The sequence below is a fragment of the Podarcis pityusensis genome (genome assembly GCF_964106645.2).
Source record: "Podarcis pityusensis genome assembly, chromosome: 5".
In the NCBI taxonomy this organism is placed as follows: Eukaryota; Metazoa; Chordata; class Lepidosauria; order Squamata; family Lacertidae; genus Podarcis; species Podarcis pityusensis.
Window position 1 is genome coordinate 75308162 of NC_138032.1, and position 18605 is coordinate 75326766.

An 18605-nucleotide genomic window follows, 5' to 3' on the forward strand; every position below is an offset into this window, starting at 1 on the left:
ATTTCCTTAAGAATGGATAGGTTTGATCGTCTTGCAGTCCATGGGACTCTCAAGGGTCTCCTCCAGCACCATAATTCAAAAGCATCAATTCTTCGGCGATCAGCCTTCTTTATGGTCCAGCTTTCACTTCCATACATTACTACTGGGAAAACCATAGCTTTTACTATATGGACCTTTGTTGGCAAGGTGATGTCTCTACTAGGGAAGGGGAAACTTGAATGGAGTTGCTAACAAGTTTTATATACAGTGGGCCTGCAACTTACACTCACTTTACATGTGCAATTTCAACCTTAAATGGGGAGGAGGTGATAAATGGAGAGCAGGGTAAACTTGCCCGTCCCCACTCTCCTTGTTTCTTTTCCCTGCGCCTACACACCCAGTGGGTTTCCCTTCCGTAAGGGGCTCTGAGGAAGTCACAGGAGGGCCCTGGTGGAGCACAAGGAGGCACAGGGGTTCTGGGAGTATCCCTGGGCCTTCTTGCAACCTTCCTAGAGCCTGATAAGCAGTAAGGGTCAATTCTGGGGGTTCTGACTTTGTGTGATTTTGCCTTTGGGCTCAGACTCCCGGAACCGAACCCTCATGTAAGTGGCGGGCCAGCTGTATTTCTGTTTCCATGGGAAATAGCTGTGTGTGTCTTTGTGTGTCTGTCTGTGCGAGGATTTGTATCATATAGTTGGTTCTTTGTAGATATCAGCCCCTTAATGTGCTGAGCACGTTTGATCTATCTTTTGCACGTAAGGAGGGGGAAAACGTGTTGTTCTGACTTTCCAATCTACCTTGTGTTAAACACTTCAGGCGCCCACTCTGGCAATGCATACGAAACTCAAGGGGGGGGGGATATGAGACCCTGGATAACTAGGGGTTCCTTTTTACCAGGGGAGAAATTCAAGTGCAAACCATTGCCTTTATACTGGTTACACAGGCATTCACTGCAAACATACAATAATCCAAAAATAGTGAGCTGAGTGATGTCCGAGTATAACATCTTGGGTGCCACTAGCCGGCTTCATGATTGATGATATGAGCCCGGGATCATGAACCATTCAAAATCCCTATGATTTCTCTTGTAAACAATCCCGCACTGTGAGAAATTTTAAAAACACCGCTATCCTTAAAAAAAAGATTGGGGGGGGGGGGAGGTGAGCAGGAAAGAATATAGTTTCTCTCTTTTTTATATGCACACAGATGTGGATGGGAATATGAGGGAGCTGCCATTGCTTGGGATCAATAGAGCATAGATTATTTCCCATACTCTGGTATCTTGTTGATCACAGGCACTTTCAGTGCAAAGGAGGGGCCCTTTCATCCACACATAATAATGCAGCATTGATTGCAGATCAATGCAAAATTATATAACACACTGGACTTGGCTTTGTGCATCAGTCATTCCCTAAAAGCATTTCTGTTCCAACCTCTCAGCAAGAGAAAATGCATTTTGTGTTCTCAGGTGTGGCTCCATGGGAATTAAACACACACTACATGTTCAGGAGAGGGTTTTTATATCCGGAGAAACAACATCACAGGGGAAATATCCCGTCAGATGCCCATAGCAGGTCTTGCTGATATTGAGAAGGCTTGACAGGATGGCTCCTCAACTCAGCCTCTCAGGAATATAGTGACTGTAAGAGATAGGTGTGTTTTACAAACCTCTGTATGACTTGCATGACTGTCCACCAAGACATTTTGCTATCTGTGGCAAAATACAGCCCTGATCCCTTGAAAGCTTACCAGAAGTTCCCCCATGAGAAAGTATGCAAGGGCGTGAGAACTTCTCTGAAAGGCAGCTTGGCTTCCCACTCCTGATCTTCCCCTGCAATGTCCAACCGCAAGTGAGAGTGAGGGTTGAGTATGTTTCGTGGCACACTCTCAGCTCATGCTTGTGTCTTGTGTGAGCAAAGTGTGTGCCTTGGGCTATCTCCCAGAATTGTCTGACAAGTGTTCCTTAAAATACAGGTTGTACAAGGAAAAATAAAGGGTTGCATCAGTGCTAAGCCAAAGTCACTTATTGGTACGTTTGTTCTGCTAGCAAAATGTTTTGGGTCAGCTGAACACTGTTGTGCAAGAGAATGCATAAGCAGGTGGGTTGTAACTTTGGTGTGCAATAGATTGGACAATTTGTTCTGCAACAAGTTTCTGCTAGCACAACAGTTGCAGTGAATTCCTCTGCTGTGAAATATTAATGCTCACCTGTCGACTGGTGCAACAGCCACGTAGGCTGGAAAAGGATCCCCACCCCTGCTTTATGAGAACCTAATGGAAAAGTCTTTGAGGCCCAAGAGCAGGGGTGCAGTTAGAGATTCTCCCTTCTTTAAAAGGCAATAGGCACATCTCCTCTGTCAGGAGTGAGCTGGCAGTAAGTTGTGCCATGCAAGTTGGACTTACCTCTTTATTAGCAAAAACTTCATCTGCACAGTCTTGGTGGAGTGTCAGGCCTAGTAAGAACAGCAGCTCAACTTCCGTAGGTCTTGCCCCATGAATCAGTTGTTGAGACTGAAAGTCCCTGCCTCCTCACACTCCCCTCCTCTCCAGGGTTTTCCCCAAGCAATCAGAGACTGCACCTGCATGAAGCCAACCTTTCCGCTGCCCTTTTCATGCCTCTTCTGGTTCTGGGAGACAAGAGGGGAGGGGAGCTTATTGAAGCAGCAGGAGGAGACACCTGTGACTCTTCACCAGCCTGACTCGTGTCTGCCTCTTGGCCTCCCTCAACCTACTTTCCTATTTCAGCTCCTGCATCTGATCCCAGACTTCTCTCTGCCACAGACTCCCCCAGCTCACTAAGCCCTATTGCTTCTTCAGCTTCCAACCTCCACTTCCTAGTCTTCTCCCTCCTCTCCCTCTGACCACTTATTGTTGTCCCACTACCATTCCCCAGCCTCTGAGCCTTCTTCCCTTGGGGGTTCCCCAGCTAGTTCCTCCCACCATCCCTCTGTGTCCACCCAGTCCCTGCCATCCACATACTTCATCCACATGCTGCATTTTAGGACTCTCTTGTTCATTTCGCTGAGTAGGGCTCTGGACATCTGCTCCTAAAACCCTGCACTGGGTGGCAGGAAGATTATGGAATTTCAGAGGTAAGGAATCTCAGATCTTAAGGCCCAACCCCCTGGCAATAGGTCAGATATGTAAAAAACACTTTAGTGAAAACAGCAATGAATTTCCTGAGGCAGAAAATTTGGCATGATAAAATAAATTGACTTGCTATGTGACGGCATGCCTTGCTGAACTCATTAAAAAACACCAATAAGAAAGATATTGACAGCTTATGCAACATTTATAAGGCTGCCTACCAGAAAAGCTTTAAAGCAGAGCATCAGATGCAATTTGCATTGTTGTTGTTGTTGTTGTTGTTTTAAAAAAAGCATGCATATGAAAATACAATTATTCAAGGCAAGCCTCATAAGAAAATATATATATAAGATATCATGGATTACATATAAAAAACAGGCTGATGGTGTACTTGAATAGGCTTCAGTCAGAAAACATGCATTTGCCTTTTAACTTTCTAGGGAAAACTAGTGAGCATTCAAGCATGCTTTTTCCTGTGACATCGATTAAGCTTTCTGCTCACATTCTTCAAAGCAACCTATTGCTCTGGACTCATCCACGATATTGAAAGTACAGTAATTAAAGGTGTAGAAAGTACAATAGTCAGACATTGATTTCAGCAGGACAAAGAGATCTGATAGCTGAGAATAGGAAGCTCTTTTCTAGTAAGAATGACCAACATTTGGGGTTTGGGGGAGAGGAGGGGGAAGTACGGAGGAATTAAGTTTCAACTTCATTGTGTGCATTCTTTTATAATTGCACTTAATCCAACAGCACACACTCAACATACAGAATAGAAGTACTGCTTGGACAAGAACCAAAATTATTAGGGTGAACCAATACCATTAGTGCACTGAAAACTATGGTGGGAAACCAAGGGAGAAACTACAGGAAAAATATCACACAAATGGCTATCAGTTCTTTTAGTTGCTTACTGTGTCTCATTATATGACCTTGTTAAAGTGAAATTTCCAGTTTCAAATGTGTGGACAGCTGCAATAGAGCACCTCACCGCTTCTAATCTAAACCCAATTGACTAGCAACATTAAATAGTGAATAACAGATCGCCTCTCATTTGTTCCAAGGAATTGAGTGTGTTTGGTTCCTAACAAAGCAATAAGTCATGTGGTGCCGACATTCTTTCCTAGGCAGTTCACCAACATTATGAAGATATTCTAAAGAAATTCTAAAGCGCCCTGCAAACAAGGCAGAAAAACAGAAGCAACTTTCACAGGGAAGAAAAGTGTGTGTTGACACAGCACGGACGTGTTGTGAGGCTTTTACAGTTTGAAATGCCAGCTGCATCTCATTCTTTGGGTAAGGTGGTCTCTGCCAGCCCAGATGCATCCAGAATATTTGCTTCACATTCATGCCATTCTGTAAAAGGGCAAAATATGCTGGTAGAAGGAAACATTCCATTCCTTGAAAAATCTGCCTGATGTGGCTTGTCCACTAAAAAAACTCATTTTCATAGTAGTTTCCCAGAACTTTCCCACTGTATGTTGGGCCATCACACTCATAAATATGACTAATTCTTTCTAAAGAAGAAGAGAGAAGAAGAGTTTGGATTTGATATCCCACTTTATCACTACCCGAAGGAGTCTCAAAGCGGCTAACATTCTCCATTCCCTTCCCCGCCCCACAACAAACACTCTGTGAGGTGAGTGAGGCTGAAAGACTTCAGAGAAGTGTGACTAGCCCAAGGTCACCCAGCAGCTGCATGTGGAGGAGAGGGGAAGCGAACCCGGTTCACCAGATTACGAGACTACTGTTCTTAAGCACTACACCACACTGGCTCTCATGTTATTGTTACTCCCCTCAAACACATATCCAGCAATACCAACTTGGGAGCTCTAGTGCCAATTAGAGGTTGTGTGTTGTTGTTGTTTTTTAAAAAAATCCATAAACTTAGAAAGCCATAGACAAATTGGTGACCTCCCCCACCCCCACAAAAAACCCAGCACCATGACGTAGCAAAGTCCCACAGAGACGTCTGCTGCTGCACCAGGGACCAAGCAAGGACACCAAGAGAGAGTCCATGTTTTCAGCTGCAGACCTAGTGATTATCAGCTCTTAAGGGATGGGTACTGTATCCAGCAATGTTGCCTTCTACCTGTTATTTCTGGATTAGAGGTCTCTGTGTATTGTTGCGAGCAGATAGACTTGTGAGCCTGTATGCATAAGGGGTTAAACCAACTCTTGAAGCTTATATCTCGCTATGGGTGAGTCATCTGTGGGAAGCGTTTCCCCGGGATGCAGAAAACTCAGAACGAAACCATGTGAAAATGAAATCGGTAAAGAGAAGGAGAAAGAAAAGTGACGGAGGAATAGCAATCTATCACAGGCAAGTGCATTGAAGAATGAAACTCTGTAGGCAGCCCGTCATGTTTGGATAATGCTCCTCCAAACAGAACCGGAAAGGAAACACTGGCTGGTAAAAAATTGCTCTGCACTTCATCAATAAATGTGAGCATTTATGTTCGAAGATGGGATTAAACCACAATTAACTGAAAGTCAACACCATCTGTCCTTAAAAAATCTTCTCCTACTGAATTGTTTATACAACATGGCAACACGGCGAGAGAATTACTCATCCCCCCCCCAAAAAAAATCTGCATGGAGGGACTGCAGCTCAGAGCACTTAAAATCCCAGGTTCATTCCCCCAGTGGCATCTACAGTTGAAAAGGATCACACAGTGAGTGATGCCAAAGGCCCTCTGCCCTAGAGCATGGGGAATCCTCTGTGCAGATCAACAAACTGCCTCACCTGGCAGCAGGCAGCCTCTTATGATCAGTTACTGGCTCTGCACATCTTCCAGACTTGGTTCCCTTGCTGCCATCCATCTAGTGGGCTGTACTTAGGCCCTGTCTGCGCTATGCATTTAAAGCAGTATCACACCACTTTAATCTGCTGTGGCTTCCCCCAAAGAATCCTGGGAAAGGTAGTTTGTTAGGGGTGCCGAGAATTCCCTTCACAGAGCTACAATTCTCAAAGTGGTTTAACAGTCCATCCCTTTTCCCATGGAACTCTGGGAATCGTAGCTCTGGGAGGGGAACAGGACTCTCCTAACAACTCTCAGAACACTTAATAAACTACATTTCCCAGGATTCCTGCAGGGAGCTATGACTGTTTAAAGTGTATGATGATGCATTGAAATGTATAGTGCAGTTAGCTGTGCAAAAGAATCCAATTCCCTCAATAAGTTTTCTTCTCCTGCCAAGGAGGCTTGCATCTTTTCTGCCTCTTCCTTGTGGCACTTTTGGGTTTTAAAAAATGTATTTCTTTATAATTTTGGTGGGTGCAGGGTTGTGATGGGACGATGAGCTGCTTGTGTGTAAAATCCTAGTCCCTCAGAGTTTGGTCAAGTTTGCAAACCTCTGTCTGTAACGGAGCCCCTTAAACATGGCTCCGTCAGTCGCTGGCAGATTCCGACAGTGGTTGCTTTCGGAATCACTTCCAACATAAAAGCTCCTTAACGGAAACACGTCTTCTGGACTCTCTGCGTGACAGTTTCCGGCGAGGAGTGGGTGTCCCTACAGGAGGTCCTGAAACCTCCCCACTGTTTTCGCTGGAAGTGTCTCTGAGCCATCCCTCCAGCTCCCTTTCCCTCAGCTCAGCTCCTCTCCCCCTACTGGTTCCCTCTTCAGCTGCTGAGTCTCTCCCAACCTGTGTGAGCCCTTTCACTTCCCTTCCTTCCGATGGCAGTTCCCTGACATCCACCTCCCCTCCAGGGCCCCCTTCATCCCCTCTCGCCCCCTCCTCTACGGGCGGTGAGGAGGCAAAACCCCGGAATGAACTTCCTTCATCTTCCGATGTCCCGAACACTTCTCTCCACCTGTTGCGGTTCCTGGTCTCGAAGTACTCCTCCTCCTCAGAGTCCATCTCCCCTTCCCCTTCCGATTCCGAGAATCCTTCCAACTCCTCCTCCTCATCGGTGGTCCCAAAGTATTCCCTCCGGAACCTCTCCACAGGCTGAGGTTTCCTTGGGAACCTTTGATGGAACGTTTCTATCAATACCTCGTCGTTGATATCTTCTGCCATTACCCAAGTGTTTTCTGACTCCGGTTCTCCTTCCCACGCTACCAAATACTCCACCTGATCCCCCTTCCACCTGGCGTCGAGGATTTCTGCCACATGGCTGCTGCATTCCCTTTCTTCTATGACCGGTCCCCGAGTGGCCATCCCTTCTCGTCCCCCCTCATACGGTGACAGTAACGACCTGTGAAATACTGGGTGCAGTTTCATGTGGTTGGGTAACCGGAGCCTGAAAGCCACTGGGTTGACCTGTTGAATGACCTCAAAGGGACCCAATCTCCTGGGTCTTAATTTCTTACAACCTCCTTTGAACGGCAACCCTTGGGTTGACAGCCACACCCTATCTCCCACCCTTATGGTTTCACCTTCCCTTCGGTTCTTGTGGTCAGTGCACACTTGCACCTTATGTTGTGCGCCAATTAGCAGGTGCCTCCATCTCCGGAACGCCTCATGAATGGCTAGTAGTTCTCGGTCATACACCGTGTAGTTCCTCTCGGATTTGTTCAGCTTTCGCGAAAAAAAGGCACACGGTCTCCACTCTGACTCCTCCTTCCCTGGCTGCAGAAGCACCGCCCCAATCGCTCTGTCTGATGCGTCAGTTTCCACTCTCATCGGTTTTTGTAAATCCACATGCAGGAGTTGTTGTTCCGAGGCGAAGGCCCTTTTTAGTTCCTCAAATGCTCGCTCCGCCTCCTCAGTCCAAACGAACTTCTTCTTACTGCTGAGACAGTCCGTAATGGGCGCCGTCAGGTGGGCAAAGTTTCGGATGAACTTACGATAGAAGTTCCCAAATCCTAGGAACCTCTGCACATCCTTCCTTGTTTTGGGTGTTTTCCATTCCAGCACCGCCTGGACCTTGCCGGGATCCATGGCCAATCCCTTGTCTGACAGGCGATACCCCAGGAATTCCACCTCCTTGGTATGAAACTGACACTTCTCCAATTTCACCCACAGCTGGTTGGCTTGCAGCCTGCTCAACACTTCTCTGACGTCTCTCACATGCTGCTCCTCATTCTCAGAATACACCAACACGTCGTCTAAGAAGGCCACACAATTCTTGTAAAGCAAAGGCCCCAGGACGTGGTTCATAAACGATTGAAAGCACGCGGAGCCTCCTTGTAGACCGAAGGGCATAACTAAATATTCAAATGCCCCCAAAGGGGTGAACATGGTGGTTTTCCATTCATCCCCCTTCCTTATTCGTATCAGGTTGTACGCCCCCCTTAGGTCCAGTTTAGTAAAAATCTTTCCCTTCCTGACCCTTGTCAAAATGTCGTCAATCCTAGGCATAGGGAAAGCCACTGGTTCTGACACTGCATTTAAGGCCCTGAAGTCACACACAAGCCTCGGCTTGTTCGTGTTTTTTTTATCCACAAAAAACACTGGGCTGCCCCCCACCGCCCTGGACTCTCTGATGAACCCTCTCTTCAGGTTCTTGTCAATGAACTCTCTTAGCTCCTGCATCTCTCTGTCTGACATGGCGTACAGCTTGCCTACAGGGAGCTGTGCCCCAGGGAGTAAATTGATTTGACAGTCAAAGGGTCTATGCGGGGGTAGTTGGTCAGCTTCCCTTTCGCTGAAGACGTCGCGGAGATCTGCGTATTGTCGTGGTACCTTCACGTTCTCCGTTACTTCAGTCCCTGCTAGGGTGGCTTGGGCCCCTGCCAAACCCTTTCCCTCTTTGCAGTGTTCTAAGCAATGTGCTGAACCAAAAGAAACCACTCTCTGATGCCAGCCCACCAGCGGATCATGTAACGCTAGCCAGCTCATTCCCAATATAATGGGAACTCCTCCCAAGGTGGCCACATTAAACGCTATCAGTTCGGTGTGCCTTGCCACCTTCATTATCATTGGGACGGTCTGCAAGCTGACTTCTCCTCCCAACAGCTCCCTGCCATCGATCGTGGTCACCTGCAGGGGGTTGCTTAAAGGGATCGTCTGTATCTGGTGTTCAGCTGCAAACTCTTTGCTCATGAAATTGCAGGAGCTGCCTGAGTCCAACAGCGCCTTTATCTTTAGAGGGTGTCCGTTTGGCAGCTCTAGCGCCACTTCTATCACTAGGGCGGGTTTAGGAGGTTCTGGCGTGGGCACTTTCACTGCTCTTTGGCCTGGCTGCTGTGCCCCGACGGTGGCAGCCAGGCGTTGGCTTTTACTTGCTTCGGTATTTCTTCCTCTCTTCCCTCCACAGCTCCTACCATCCCTTGCCATTCCTTCCTCTGGGGGCAGACTCTGGCAAAGTGACCTGGCTGTTGGCAGAGATAGCATTTCCGGGCGCCTTTTCCCTCCTTCTTTCCCCCCTCACTGGGCTTTGAAACTGCGCGCGCGCGCGCTGTTCCGATTTCCATCGGCTCTGCCGGCGGGAAAGTTGGCTCTGGAATGTCTGGAATGCGGAACTCCTTCCAACGTTCCCCCTTCCCTTCCCGCCTCTCCAATGCTCTCGCCTCCTGGCGCGCTCCTATGGTCAGCGCTGATTTGGTCAGCTGGTCCATAGACTCCGCCCTGGGAGCCCGGGAAAGTTCGTCTTTCACAGCCGAAGAAAGCCCTTCTTCAAAGAGCATTTGAATGGGTTCCGCCGATAGATCCCACCCCAATTTATGGATCAACATGGTGAACTCAGTCCAGTACTCACGGACAGATCGGCTCCCCTGTTTGCAAGCCATTAACTGTCTGCGGACCACTCCCTGTTCAATATCGCTGGAAAACATCAGATCCATGGCGCGAAAGAACTTCATCGTGTCCTTTAGGACGTCACTATTCGCTGCCATCAGGGGTCTAACCCAGTCTCTCGCCCCCTTTTCAAGATGCCCAATCACGAAAGCCACTCGTGATTCCTCGTCAGGGAATTCATCAAACTGCAGATTGAGGGCATATTGCATCTCTGTCCGAAAGCCATGATAGTCTTTGGGCTCCCCCCCAAACTTCTGCACCAATCCTGGTACCTTTCTGACGAGCTGGGTGTCTTTCCCCTTTTTGTCTGCATCCTGAGCCCTCCTCTCCTCAAGCCTCGCCGTCTGCAGCGCTAGCTGGACCTCCAACACCCGGTACCTTTCTTCCAGGCTTGGACCCGCTCCAGCTCCTGCTTCTCCGGTTCCGGCTGGGTTGCTCATGATGCCTTCTCCTGCACAAGCTGCTCACGGAGACTGTCGGAATGCTGAGATGGGACGATGAGCTGCTTGTGTGTAAAATCCTAGTCCCTCAGAGTTTGGTCAAGTTTGCAAACCTCTGTCTGTAACGGAGCCCCTTAAACATGGCTCCGTCAGTCGCTGGCAGATTCCGACAGTGGTTGCTTTCGGAATCGCTTCCAACATAAAAGCTCCTTAACGGAAACACGTCTTCTGGACTCTCTGCGTGACAGTTTCCGGCGAGGAGTGGGTGTCCCTACAGGAGGTCCTGAAACCTCCCCACTGTTTTCGCTGGAAGTGTCTCTGAGCCATCCCTCCAGCTCCCTTTCCCTCAGCTCAGCTCCTCTCCCCCTACTGGTTCCCTCTTCAGCTGCTGAGTCTCTCCCAACCTGTGTGAGCCCTTTCACTTCCCTTCCTTCCGATGGCAGTTCCCTGACAAGGGTGAAACATACCTTACTGTTGTGATGCAACTGTGGTTGTTGTTTTTTCTTCCCATTAAATAGTTCCTTAACACAGCAGCCTTCCCAGGTCCTGTGCTTTTTCCCGATTTGAAAATCCCTATGGGAAATATAGAGACAGGGGAAGAAATGTGATTCGGTTCACTTTCAAAGGGGAACAGACCTAATTTGTAATTAGAAATGCAGCAATTGTTCAAAACTGGCACTTCTCTGAACTTTGCAATGCACTTCTCCAGCCAAGTAATTCACATTAAGATGTTGGTGAATTTTCATGAGGACTTTTACAAAAAGAAATATGGAAAAATGAGAAACTGAGAGAAACTGAAATTGACATATTCACTCATCCAAAGGGAAATGTAACCTTATGACATCTTCCCCTGAGATTTAAGGGACAAGGGAGACTGTTACTGAAGGGAGTAGCTGAAATTGGTGGGATCACTTGTTGTGTTTTTATGGGAAATTGTTCCATTTACCTTTAAAAACAAAAAACCCCTGGACCGATTCCTTTAAAAATCAAGCTTCCCATTTTAAGCAATGAACAGCTGTCAGGTGCACAGTAGCTAGCCCCTCAACCTCCCCATGAGAATTCCACCAAAGTTTCTGCTCTCCTTTCATAATTTTCTGGCACAATTTATTTTCTCATAACTGAAGGAGAAGAGGGGGAAATGCAGGATAAATCTTTGAAGCTGCACTGGATTGTATAGGTGGTAATACTCACCTGGCAGGGGAGACAACTTGACCACGAATTGTATAGGTTCAAAAGGTTCTCTATTTGGCTATACCTCCTTGTCAGCTATAAAGTGATCAGCTGTAGTGCCTGCATATTAAATAGTTCCCCATTCCTTTGCCCAGAAGCAGGAGATTGCACTGTTCTGGGTAGCGTATGCATGTTACATGTCGGACAGAAACCTTATCACATCCCTACATCGCACAAGAAGGAATAAATCATCTCCTGAGTTATGGGAGAAGATTGCTACAACTACATTATTTATCTATGACATGATCCAGCTGATAGAGCCCCACTAGCTTCAGTGGTAGAGATTTAAGCGCATGCTCCATTTCCCCACTGAAAGAGGTTGGCACTGATAAAAACTTCCCACACAGTAAACATAAAATTAAGGTTGCAATGCAAGCCACAACCTTCTCCACAGCTAAGATGAGTTTACGTGGTGCATCAGGGTCCCATTTGAAAAGTACCATTTGTCAGAACGATGAGGGTAGGGGGAGCTGCTCTGCTCCCATCTCTCTGTAGTCCGCTGCCCTGTTTGCATTAGCTACCCTGTCCTTAGAAATCTTCAATCTGTTATCAGCCTACAGCCCTGGAGTCCCACCGATGGGCAGCAACACTCTCTGTGAACCATTTCCATGAAATGTTCCAAGCCACCATCTGGAATGGCGTTGGTGAGCACCATTTCCATCCGGTGAGAAAGAAGGACGGTCCGAGAGTAAGTCTTCAGATGAAGGCTATTCTGAGCAGTGTCTCTTGGCAGCCCAGTCCATTAAAGAGAGCTACATTTGCTGGATCAAGAAGCACAGATGCAAATCTGATGTTCATTCAAGTGTGGATGCCATCTATCCCATTCAAATGTGCATCCATATTCTACTGACACATAGAAAACTTTTTCAAAAGTGTGACTAGAGTTGGATCAGGGTGAAAATATGTTATGTCTACTATGGACTTTCACTAGTATGCTGAATAAGAAATCCCTTCCAATCTCTCTCTCCATTCCCGCCGGTTCCTGTCTTCCAACTTTCCTGCATCTCACACAGGGAAGCCCAGCTCTCCCTGGATCCAGCCAGATCTCTTCCCAAGCTTACGCCCCCATTCACAGCAGGAAGACTAAAATCCCTCCAGCAAACATCTCTCTTGATTCTGGACACCCTGAGACTTTGTCATCAACAGGTCAGACATAACACAGACACACACCCCATCTCTCCAACCCTCCTCTCTTACTTCTCATAACACACAACACCACACTCATTTGTGACTAAACAAAACACAGCCTAATTTTTTAAACGGCTTTCAACGCTTTCCAAATTGATTCCAGATTTGTACATTAAGAAATGGCTTTATTTGGCTTGTTTCATTGCCAAGAGGCACTTTTTAATATAAACTCATTACTTCTAGAAGTTCAAATGATTTTGCCTTATTTCTGAGAAAATTTGCGAAGTTAATGTTCCATAACTCAGGGTGGAAATGGTGCAATTAAGCCCCACTAACAAATATCATTGGGGAAAGGTAGTTTGGTTTTTGCAGATATGCGATTGCAGGCTTTCTGGCTAATCGCTTAGTTTAACAGCCTGACCCTTAAATTACTCTACCAGGACAAACCGCAGTGAAGAGTGCTGCAGGACGAGCTGTAGGAATGGGCCAGATTTCCACCCCTCCTCATTCTGCAGAACAATACGGGCACGGGACAGACTTATAGATAGGAAGCTGAGGCAGATTGGAAAGAGACAGATGAACCCATCCCTAAGTAGCACTGCTGCTTTTAAAAAGGTAAGTTCTTCAATCAATGTATAGCGGGGCTCTGCATGTTCCTTCATATAAGACCTGAATCAGCCCAAATTCAGCCATTCACATTCTCAGAGGCATATTCCAAAAGTTTTTTCTCTGGGTAGAACCAGGCTTTTCTATGTACATTGAAAAGCCATAGCAGGGGCTGAACAGAAACTTTTTCTGCTTTGAAGTTGAAAGATGAGCCATTGCCTTGTTGCCTACGGTAACATGGCAAGCAAATTAATCAGGGAACCATTGGGGATATTGTAAAATCTTTCAGGTGGAGGGGTTCCTGATCCCAAGTGCCAATTCACATTGGCAGCATATGTGAGCACGATGACCCATTTTTAGCAGCCATGCCTGAGCAGCATAGCATGAGGAAATGGTACCTATTACCAGTGTTTGCTTTACCTGAGATTGCTTTTCTGCACATGCCATGGGAACAACCCATGAGGAAGATTTTAGAGCATCTGAAAAAGCCCTCGGTTCCCTTAGGAAAATGTGGGCCAAATTAAATCCTTGAACATCCCTAGTACTATAGTCAAGAGGACTACTCAAACTCCAGCAAACTCCTAGTAAAATCAGGGGCTATGTGTCATTACACGTCCAGGAAGGTAAACAACCATAATTCATTGTTTCAGATGACAAGATAAATAAATGGCAAATGAAAGCAATGTTTAAACATGTAATAAGCTGCTTGAAGAAAAACATTCTGAAAACGTTCTCCATTCTGACTTGTTTGAAGAAAGATCCAGCGGTGCAAAAAGTAATTCATAAACAGCTGAAAAGAAAGAGACTGGAAAAGATGCTGTTTGCAGGCGCTTGGTCCAGATAGACACAAACTCACCTGCTCACTCCATTGCCCTGAACACTGATGGCATCATTCCTGAAAGCTCAGGACGTTGTCAATCTTCATAACAAAATCTGAGGGCTGAAAGCTGTTTCTAAAGGAATAGTCCCTGACTTCAAAGTGTCACTGATTTTGCCCTCTGTGACACAGCAGCAGAGTTGCTGGAGATGAAAAGGCACCTTTGTTCAGCCCTCTGTTTGCTTAAGACAGTTCAGAAATGGCAGAGCTCTTCAATGATAGTTTTAAATTACTCACCTATCAGTTCTCCCTCTGTCTCCCCAACCCCCCGCCTGCCACAAAAAAAACAAAACCCCCCATCACAGCAATGCTGAAACCTGTGGACTTTCCATCTAAACAAAGATTGCTCTAATTCTTTTTAATGTTGCTGTCTACCCCACTGTACCTGGAAGCATGCATTCTCACTGTATTTTGCTCTGTATTTTGCACTGTATTGTTTCTCTTTCAGGAGCTTCCATGTGATCACAATGGGGGGCTTACAGGGCTGAATGGTTGGCTTGGAACCCAGTGAAGATCACATGCATGGGCTGACAGTGTGATCTAGTGCTTCCCCATTGGGTCACACATATGGCTTTGATTTGCTCATGGAAGCTTCACACACAGAGACACAACACACTTCTGTGATTGCAAAAATTACCATATTTTTTGCTCTATAAGACTCACTTTTTCCCTCCTAAAAAGTAAGGGGAAATGTGTGTGCGTCTTATGGAGTGAATGCAGGCTGCGCAGCTATCCCAGAAGCCAGAAGAGCAAGAGGGATTGCTGCTTTCACTGCGCAGCAATCCCTCTTGCTGTTCTGGCTTCTGAGATTAAGAATATTTTTTCCCTTGTTTTCCTCCTCCAAAAACTAGGTGCGTCTTGTGGTCTGGTGCGTCTTATAGAGCGAAAATACGGTATGTTGCAAAGTAACTCATTTGGCTTTGGGTACTTGGCACCTTGATCTGAGGGAGTAGGAAACACTATTTGTTGCTCTGCTTCAGGCAAGTTTACCTGCTAAATTTCTGTGAAGCCAACAGGGCCAACGCTTGATTTTAAATTTTCTCACACAATACCAACATTCAAAGGGATAGGGAAAAAAGGTTGACTTTCAGTCTGCTTGTAGACAGTTCACATTTCCTGAAAACATACTCAGAAGCTTCTTCCTTACTTGAGAAACTCCAAAAGGGAGTCGGGAAAGAGATAAACATATCCCCAAACATATCCCCTCCATGATTATTTCATGTCTTAGCAGCCTCCCTACCCCCAAAATTGGACTGATTAGATTGTTTTCAAAAAGATTTTGTGTTGAATGATCAAAAATGCCTCCCCTGCCAGATTTGCTGGAGCCACGGAGAGTGTGCTTGCATGAATTCATCAAGAAAGATGAATATGCATTCAGGTCAAAACATTCCTTGATCATCTTTGCTCCTTTGACCTTTCCCGACATGTGCTCACAAAAGTGGCTTGAGGGGAAAGAGAAAACAAACTCGAGTGTTTCTGCAGAGAATTAGAAGGAATTCCCCTGAATATGAATATCTGGAGCCATGATTACTCCCCTTCTTTCCCCAGCTTTTCATTTCATCCTGTTCACATGTTCAGGAAGGCTGGGTAATCAAGCAATAATCAACTAACCCCTAGGTTATTCCACTGTTATACAAAAGGGCCATTCAGTGTGGAAGTAGCAAATGAAAAGAGTCTGCTGATATATTACAGGGAGCTAGCGCGGAAGTATGAAGAACGACTGAAGCAGTCTGCGCTTAAATTTAACATCCCTATTTGCAAACTTCCAGACAGTGCTCTTTTTCTAGAAAAAGAGGTGCCAGAACTCACCACGAATGCCTCCCTTGGTCTCTTATAATGAGAGGTGCCAAAACTGAGTTCCAGTGAGTTCCAGCTGAAAAAAAGCTCTGCTTCCATAGCTATTGCAAAACTTCAAGGGGCGGGGGAGAGAGTGGTAAAGTTCACATCTCTGTGGGAGTGTTGTTGTGGGATAATTACCTAATGTAGAATTTTGTTATACGACTTCAAAACAGTGCATTCAGGCCAAAAGAAGAGCCAACAATCAGGGCTGGCCCACCCATGAGGCAAAGTGAGATGACTGCCTCAGGTGGCAAGATCAAAGGGACAGCTGATCCAGACTTCAAGGAATGCATTGCCTGCTGCTGCGGTGGCAGCAGTGGTGCATGGCTTGGGGGCTGGATCTGCTGCACTCTACAATTCTATGATTCTAACTCTGAAGAAGGCAAATGTTCTGCAGGTGCTGCTTCCGACATCATATGGTTGCAGTTATGGAGGAGACCACTCTTTTTAGAATGTCTATATGTGATGGAAGATGGGACACAATTAGCGGCAGGGTGTTGCAGGTGGGACTCAGGCCTCGAACCAAAACGTTGTATGTTTCAGGCACTTGTATGGCACCCTAAGTGGCAGGGTCGGGTGTGTGGAGGTGGTAGCACCCTGGACAGTTCCACTGAACAAGTCTCTGGAGCAGGGGATTAGGAACCTCTGGCCCTGGAGGGGTGGTTGGACTCTAACCCCCATCAATCCAGCTTGCAGGATCAGTAGTTAGGGACAGTGTTTCTCAACCTTGGGTCCCCAGCTGCTGTTATACTACAAGTCCCATCATCCCTAGCTAGCAGGGCCAGTGGTCAGGGATGATGGGAGCTGTAGTCCAACAACATCTGGAGGATCACAAATTCCCCACCCCTGCTTTAAAAGCTGAGTCACCAGGGATACAGGTAGTAAAAACATTGTATGATTTGAATGTAATGGAGGCAAATGATTTCCTGCCACAAAGAATGCCAAAATATAAAAGCAGAGAGAGAGAGAGAGAGAGAGAGAGAGAGAGAGAGAGAGAGAGATATTAAAGGCATGTAAAAAAAGAAAGCAACTTCCTTTGATGTAGGGATTCATTATATGAATTTGGAGTGCTTTTTTAAAAAAATGGGAGCTTTATAGGAAGCATTCTACCTATGTCATAGGAAATTAAACGTTTTCTCAAAAGGATTCCAGTTTTACAATGTCAATGGCAGCATTTTTAGAGCACTTCTGGGCTGCCAAAGCTTTTCACATACATTATCTCGGTTACCTTCACAAAGCTTTGTGAAATATGTCAGTGTTCTTTGGCCTATATTGTAGGCAGTAGTTGCAACTGAGGACATTATAGCTACTCCTTATTTATTTATCTTGTTTTATCTGTTTGCTACTTAGTTCATTATATATCGCCTTTCCTCCCAGAGAAAGAAGCAAATGACAAGCAAGGAAACAATGAAAACATTTAAAAAGCAGACTTCCGGGTTGGCGCCATCGCCGAATGGCGGACTCCCTCCGAGCTCCGGAGGGAGTCTGCTCGGCAGGGGCTGGGTCCTACCGCGCCGGCGACGCGGGGACCCTTAAAAACCACGGGCACGGAGTCCGTGGACATGGGTGACTCGGCTTGCACCATTAGCGCCCTCCCGACTCGTGAAGGAGCCTTTTTAAAGGCTTCGGATCGGGTGCCGGGGAGCGGCGCGGTGCTTTGAGTCTTCTGCTTTCCCTGCCGAGCGCAGCCGCATGCCATTCGACGGAGAGCGCTGACTTCTTCCATTGAAAATTTGGACTATTAACAACAACCCGTGAGTAATTGGGAAACCGGGTTCAAAATTTTGGATTTGGTACGAGCGGGGGCGATTTAAAAAGGAAGTCAACCCCCCCCCCTACTGTAAGCATTCCAAAACAAGGACTGAGTAACCAAGGTCCAAAGGGAAGTATATTTCTGATAAAAATCATTAATTCCACGATGCGAAATTATAAGAACTGTGCTGGAGGAGAAGAGTGGAGGGTGAGAAGGAAAATGCAACCCCCCCCCTGGGAACCGGGGCGATTCGCGGAGCCTGGTGAAGAGAGACGGAGACTTTGACAGCTGTCAAAGTAGCTGTCAAAGCTGGAGAATATAAAGAGGACTTTGTTACGAGGACTTTGCTGGTTAATTTTGTTACAATTTGCTATAATATGGATATAAACTGTCGGAAAATAAGGAACAACAATTTGACTTTTGGATTAGAGGATACAAAGTTATTACAATCCCCCTAGAGGGGTATCGGGACATTACAAGAACGGTCGTAAGTGGAAAAATACTCCGGGATTCACACAGGACTTGTTATCTTCTGGGAAAGCTGCAAAACTGAAATAGTATTTTGTCTACAGAGGTATTTACATTAAAGGAGACAATAGAATTTTCTATTGAAGAAAGGAAGGGACTGGACGTAAGTTTTTGTTCCTGAATAACAAACCTCTGTAGAGATACCAGATTTCTGAATTAGAAAGTTTTAGCAGCTGAACAGGACAAGAAACCTGAGAAAGTTAGGAATAAGAAGAACAAAGGACTGACTACGACACGGAAAGAACAATGGGAGGAGTGGTAAAGATCAAGGAAATTAAAGGCCTTTGTTAGATTGGACACTTGAAGTTAAATATCATTAAAATTAATAAATTAAAAGAAAACCGGCAAGATGGAATTGGGGAGAAATTTGGCCATGAATTGAGACTTCCAGGATGATAATGTATAGACTGATGGACATGGGGAATTCAAACCGGGGAAGGGGGGGGGGGAGATTTG

At 46.2% G+C, this 18605-nt stretch overlaps 1 long non-coding RNA gene across 3 annotated transcripts in view; it reads right to left on the bottom strand.

Annotated features, from left to right (window-relative positions):
• The window catches only part of LOC308476958, a 60562-nt gene extending 46261 nt beyond the window's left edge, over positions 1–14301 (bottom strand). Inside the window, exons 1-3 of one of the 3 annotated variants that reach the window (XR_013986274.1) lie at positions 14009–14301; positions 10656–10761; positions 1729–1810 (exon numbers count right to left, since the gene is read on the bottom strand). This is a non-coding gene — a long non-coding RNA (uncharacterized lncRNA). Of the gene's footprint in view, positions 1–1728; positions 1811–2325; positions 2607–10655; positions 10762–14008 lie in introns of those variants that run through there. The other 2 variants (XR_013986275.1, XR_013986273.1) reach the window with 2 other exon arrangements.
• Positions 14302–18605: the final 4304 nt, after the last annotated feature.